Here is a 6323-nt window from a genome sequence, read left to right as displayed (position 1 = left end):
AGAAAATACCTTTCAGTTCAAAGAGCTTTGTGAATTTCAGAATCACAGATACGAGATTGTGTACCTGTAAATATGTATTCCTTATCTATTTTCTTTCTATCCACCCAACTAAGATTTAAGAGCCACGGATATCTAAATATTTTATCTTCCTCACTGTGTCCCTAAAGCCAAGAATAATAAAAGACCTGAAGGCCCAATACATCGCCATTGAGTGAATGAGTGGATGAGATGGCCGGGTGTTAGAGCCCCACCTAGGAGCAAAACTCCTGTTTTATACCAGATCCACTATCAGGGACTTCATATATAAGACACAGAGTAAGATACAAGCTGTGATGGGAGCAGAGACTGAAAAATGAGACAAAACAAAACTGCTAATGGAGAGAAAAAGCACTAAGTAGAAGCAAGGAGGCAATAAAAAATGCAAGCAAGTAGAAATTGTGAGGGAGAAGGAGAGACGAGAAGGTCATTTGTCAGAAGTATTAGAAATTACTGAAATATTGAAAGAGAGATGCCTGAGTCCACGTACTAATAGACTCTAAGACCCAGTATTGGTGATAACCTACAAATTGCTATAATAACTTCCCATGAACTAGATGGTCATTGTTTGACTTTTTTCCTTGCAACCTGGAGCAAACTAATACCCCAGTTGAATAGCAGAACTTCTCTGAGCCTCAAATCTTTGTATATTAAGTGATGAGATTGGAGAGATGATGCCAAAATTTCCTCCTAAACAAAATACTTGTATACAGCAGTGGTTCTCAAACATCAGTATAGAGTCACCTGAAGGGATGGTTTAAACCCAGATTGCTGGACACCACACACAGAGGTTTTGATTTAAGATTGGGTTTGGGGATTGGGAATTTGCCTCCCTTAGATGAAGGTGATGCTGCTGCTGCTCTGGGGAGCCCAGTTTGAGAACCACTTGTCTGCTACAGAAACACTGTTTATTTTAAAAGGCACATGTGAGCCATTATCTGCATGCCAGTGGCCGGCCTCTGCAAATTATTTGAGTTTGTCCACCTATAAAGGTATAATCCAAGGTTCCCATCCACTTGTGATATTCAGTCTGATTTCCAATCCCAAAATGCCGACCTTCTAGCAAAAATCAAGGAGAGCCTCTCTTCTCATCAATAAGATGATTTCACCATAAAGCTAACATTTTTGAAATGAAATGAAACTCACATTTAATATTGTTTCAGAGACAACTAGAGGCAGTCTCAAATCAGAGAAATTCCAGTACTCCTGTCCTCTTTGGACCTACTCATGGCAGCTACTTCTTTCCTGGCAGTCAGACCGCTCTGATTACAAATGACACCGCATGGCCAATAGACGTCCTATTGAGTTCCAGGCTCTCCCAAAGCTGCTCACTTCCCTGGCAGCAAGTTTCTATGCATTGGAAACTGCACAGAATCAGTTTGATTGTTCTTACCACGGCAAAAGGGAAGCTGCATGGCTTGTTTTGTTTTGTTTTACATTCAGATCAAAATAGTCATTACTAAAAAATGGTTCCACTGTGGCAGGTTTGACAGTAAAGCCTTGGAAATCTAGAACCACTAAATAAATAGAATGACCTCTTTGGACATAGTTATACTTCAAAGCAAGTAAATGCCATTATTCATGTGCAAAGACAAGAAAATAGGTGTAAATTTCTAGTAATAGCTCGCTAGAAAACTCCTTGGAGAAATAAATTTTGTGACCAAATGACACGTTGGCAAAGCGACCCACCCGCTTTGCTGCAGGAGGAAGATTACAGTGGGGTCAGAGATAGCCTGGGGCAGTATTTTAGGTGATTGATCCTTGGGTTATTAATTATCACATACAAATATGGGTGTGACAAAGCATATAAAAGGCACTCAAAGTACACATCTGGGTCACTCGATGCTCTTTAGAAATGAACAATGGATCCCTGAAGACTGAACTATGCATGATACCAAAGTCAAGAAAAAGAAGATGGAAAACGAAGGATTAAAAGGTTGACAGTGCTTTTTTTTTTTTCCTCAAGCCAATTTATTTTTCTTTGAGCTAAAAGGTCTCTGCCTCAAGGCTGGTGTAAAGCAGCCTTTTCAGGAAGCCACATTCATCACACCAAGGAAAAGCGCCACAGAGGAGACAGCATGATAAATACCCGGTTTCGGAATCCCATGACAGCGTGTCCAGAAATGAGGATCAGAATTTATTTATCTCCTTGAAGCCTGGGCTCTGGCTCAAATCATATTCTCAGCAAAGTTTGCTTCAAAACACCCAATCTAGTCATTGGTTTAAGTCATTAGATATATTAATTACATGATGTTTCGTCCTAGTCTGAAAAGGTTTATAGAGTTGTCCTCTAATCGAGGACACACATGTAAGTTATTTGTTATGGTGAATGCTTGCTTTGCAGAGTGTCTACCCTTGACCCAGTCCTATAGATCAATGTCAGCCCAGGCGAGGTCTCCAGTAAGGGACAGCTGGAACCCTCCCATCAAGCTTAGGCTTTCGAAGCTAAAAGCTGGTCCTAGATCTTCCATCAGAATGACTTGGGTTTGAATTTTATCTCCAAACTTAAAGTTGAGTGACCTTAACTGACTTCACCTTGGCAGCTTCAATTTCCTCATGCATAAAATGAAGCTAATTATAAATCATGCCTCAAAGGATGTTTGTGAATCAAATGAGAGGTACCACGTGTAAGGTGGCTATGGCTGGCACATAGTAGGTGTTCAATAAATACCAGTTACTACTACTACTGTTATATTATGTTTTATATAGAGTTTCTCTTAATGACCTTCAATTAACTGATTAGCCAGATTAATTCATCATGCTACTCATTCCTTCTGTGAAGCATATAGACTGAGGCCCATGGCATTCTAAATGTTGTCAAAAGCCGATGACACCTGAGAAGGTCTGCTTCATCCAGCTGAGTTTTATGTTTAACCTAAGTCAAATTGGTTTATTCCCAAGGCTGATTGCAACAGTTGTAGTTGTTATTGGCATTTTGTATTTAATAAATAGTATGTAAAGGTATGAAACGTGAGAGCAAAAACACCAAGTTGTTATCTCTGTGGAAACTAAGGTAAATGCTTCAAAAGAATAGATGGAAAAGTAATGTCTGCCAAATTAAGGGACAACACCACAAAAGGTTACGAACAATATCACAATAAGCTAGATAGCACTGCACATAGATCGCCTGTAAGTATATTTAAGATTTTTCTACATTTAAATAAATAGAAGTGAAAATTGTAAAGGAGGCATTTTAGATCTTGTTTACCGGGGGGGGGGGGGTTGGAGTGGGGGGACAGATATTAGACAGCTCTAACCCACAGACCAGCATATCCAGAAAACCCTGTGGCCCTACATCAAAAGATGGATATTGGAGTCTGTGCATATATTTTTCCAGTTCAAATAAAATGCTTGCTATATGAATAGATCATCCCCCTCCCCTTTAAATGGTATTTTAAAAAGTAAACAATATCAAATATCAAGAATCAAAATTTATTGCTTTATGAAAAAAGCAGCGAATACGAAGGCTTCAATAGAAAAGGTTTTTGTGGGGCGCCTGGGTGGCTCAGTGGGTTAAGCCTCTGCCTTCAGTTTAGGTCATGATCTCGGGGTCCTGGGATCGAGTCCCATATCGGGCTCTCTGCTCAGCAGGGGGCCTGCTTCGCCCTCTCTCTCTGCCTGCCTCTCTGCCTACTTGTGATCTCTCTCTGTGTGTTAAATAAATAAATAAAATCTTAAAAAAAAAAAAAAGTAAACAATACAACACCAAAGTGAACCCAAAGTAAACTTGCTCCTGGATTAGGATGCTGGGTCACATGTGATAGGTACATCAGCTGTAACAAAGGTCCCCCCGCTAAGGGTGGAGGCTGACAGGAGGGAGGTTAGGCATGAGTGGAGGCATGAATCGGAAAATCTCTGTACTTTCCTCTCAATTCTGTTGTGAACCTGAAACTCCTCTTTAAAAAAGAAAAAGTCTAAAAAGAAAAGCAAATAACCATTGCTGGTCCCAACTGAATCAGATAAAAGAGTTTCTATAGCATTATGCAAATACCCTAGTTTATTAAGCCCCTTCTTGGAGGGTTATAAATAAATAGGTTAAGGGAAGCAGGGAAGGAGCTGTTTTTGTGATTTAGCCACAACCATAGCCAGGCACATAAAAGACCATTGCCTGTAGTAAAGGAGCCCCAGGACCAAAAAGTTCATGAGACCCAGGAGCCCTCATACCTACCCGGGCATGAGGTAGCAAAAGGGACCATACAGAATAGAAGTTCTCCAATGCCGCTCTACTAGCTGGCAGCCTCAAAATTATCAGGAGAGTTGTCTAAGAGAACAGATTCCTAAGACCCATGTCCAGTATTCAGGTTTAGCTAAGCTGGGGATAAGACTGAAGAAACTGTGGGGATTTTTAAAGTTTCCTAGATGCTTCTGGTGGGCAACCACTTTTGAGAAAGACTGACATTGAGCAGTACTGTCTAATCTATATAAAATACATGGCACAAATGAGAGTCATATTTTCTGGTAGCCACATTTTTATCTATTTATTTTTTAAGATTTTATTTATTCATTTGAGAGAGAGAGAGCATGCGCACACAAGCGTGGAAGAGTTGCAGAGGCAGAGAGAGAAGCAGACTCCCCGCTGAGCAGGGAGCCTGACCCATGGCTGCATCCCTGGGATCATGACCAGAGCCAAAGTGGATGCTTAACCCAATGAGCCACCAAGGTGCCCTGGTAGTCACATTTTAAAAGGAATTTTCTAGTAGCCTCACTCAAAAAAGAAAAAAAAATCTTGCCAATATTTTAAAATCTCTTAAAAGATTTAAACACTTAAAATATTTTACTTAAATCAATAAGCCAACATGTAATCAATGTAAAAATTATTAACAACATGTTTTACATCCTTTTTATTTCTCCTAAGTGAAGTCCAGTGTGTGTTCTACCCTTAGAGCACAACTCCATTTGGACTGGCCCCAGTGCAAGTGTTCCACAGCCACACGTGGCTACTGGCTGTCATTTCGGGAACAGCGGATACACAGCATAAAGGGGGAAACTCTCAGTGATGGGCGCTATCTTGATGACGCTACTCTATTTATATGGTTCACAATTACAGAGTGCTTGAGGAAAAGAGGTGATTAAAGAGGTCTCCCTCTGCCTCTCCCCCTACTCTCTCTCTCTCTCTCTCTCAAATAAATAAATAATCTTTTTTAAAAAAGAAAGAAAGAAAGGAAAATACAGAACAAATATGACTGGCTCTTCGAAAAGTTATGTCCTGTAAGTCAAGAGAGGGCAGATACGTATTCAAAGGGTTTCCATGTACACAAGAAGGAAGAAAGAAGAAAGCACTCAACTAGACAAGAGTGAAAACTGTCTACCATGCAACTTAGTTTTTTTCTTAAGTCCAAAAATAGAATTCCCACAGAGTCCATGTTCACATTTCGGAAACCCGTGGGACAGCGGAGTACGGAATAGAGATGCCTTTATAGAAAAAGTAAACTGCCCAGTATAAAGCAACTTGTAGAAGCATTTCCAAATGTTTTAAGCTGTGCACACACTTTTTGCATTTATCACGCTACTATGTTAGTGAAAACACATTTTGGAGGTTGAAATAATAAGTCCGAACAAAGAGCTTAACATAGAACTGATGCACATTATCCTTTGGGAATTCAACTAATTTTTTTTTAAGGATTTCAACAGTAAAGTATTCTAACCAGGAATATCACAGCCCCCAATGCTGTAAATCAAACAAAACATTTGTGAAGGAAAGCTCCTTAATTCCTCACCAAACACTTGTATCAATGAAAAAACAATCAGAATAGAACAAATTCAATGTCAGAGGTTAATGGAGATGTGTGAGGTATCAGGTTACAGACTTTTATTATACAGTACATAAAAAAATTCTACAGGAGCCCAGTGTTTCATCTCAAGCCTATAGCTAGCTGCACCAAAATTTAAATGTATTTAAATCTAACATATGAAATACATTTTCTCATTTTCCTCTTACCTAATGACTCAGATGACACAAAAGTAGCTTTTGAGGCAAGTATAAAGCATCGATAAAATTGTAATAATTCCATTTAAAAACGTGAATTCTAGGGGCGCCTGGGTGGCTCAGTGGGTTAAAGCCTCTGCCTTCGGCTCAGGTCATGATCCCAGGGTCATGGGATCGAGCCCCACATCGGGCACTTTGTTCAGCAGGGAGCCTGCTTCCTCCTCTCTCTCTCTCTCTGCCTGCCTCTCTGCCTACTTGTGATCTCTGTCTGTCAAATAAATAACTAAATAAAACCTTTAAAAAAATAAAAAATAAAAACGTAAATTCTTCAAAATGCAGATTCATAAATACATTAGGTGAT

This window comes from Lontra canadensis, unplaced genomic scaffold, assembly GCF_010015895.1.
Source record: "Lontra canadensis isolate GAN:19392208 unplaced genomic scaffold, GSC_riverotter_1.0 scaffold141, whole genome shotgun sequence".
Taxonomy (NCBI): domain Eukaryota; kingdom Metazoa; phylum Chordata; class Mammalia; order Carnivora; family Mustelidae; genus Lontra; species Lontra canadensis.
The sequence above is the reverse complement of the archived record's forward strand: the minus strand, read 5'-3'. Positions refer to the sequence as shown.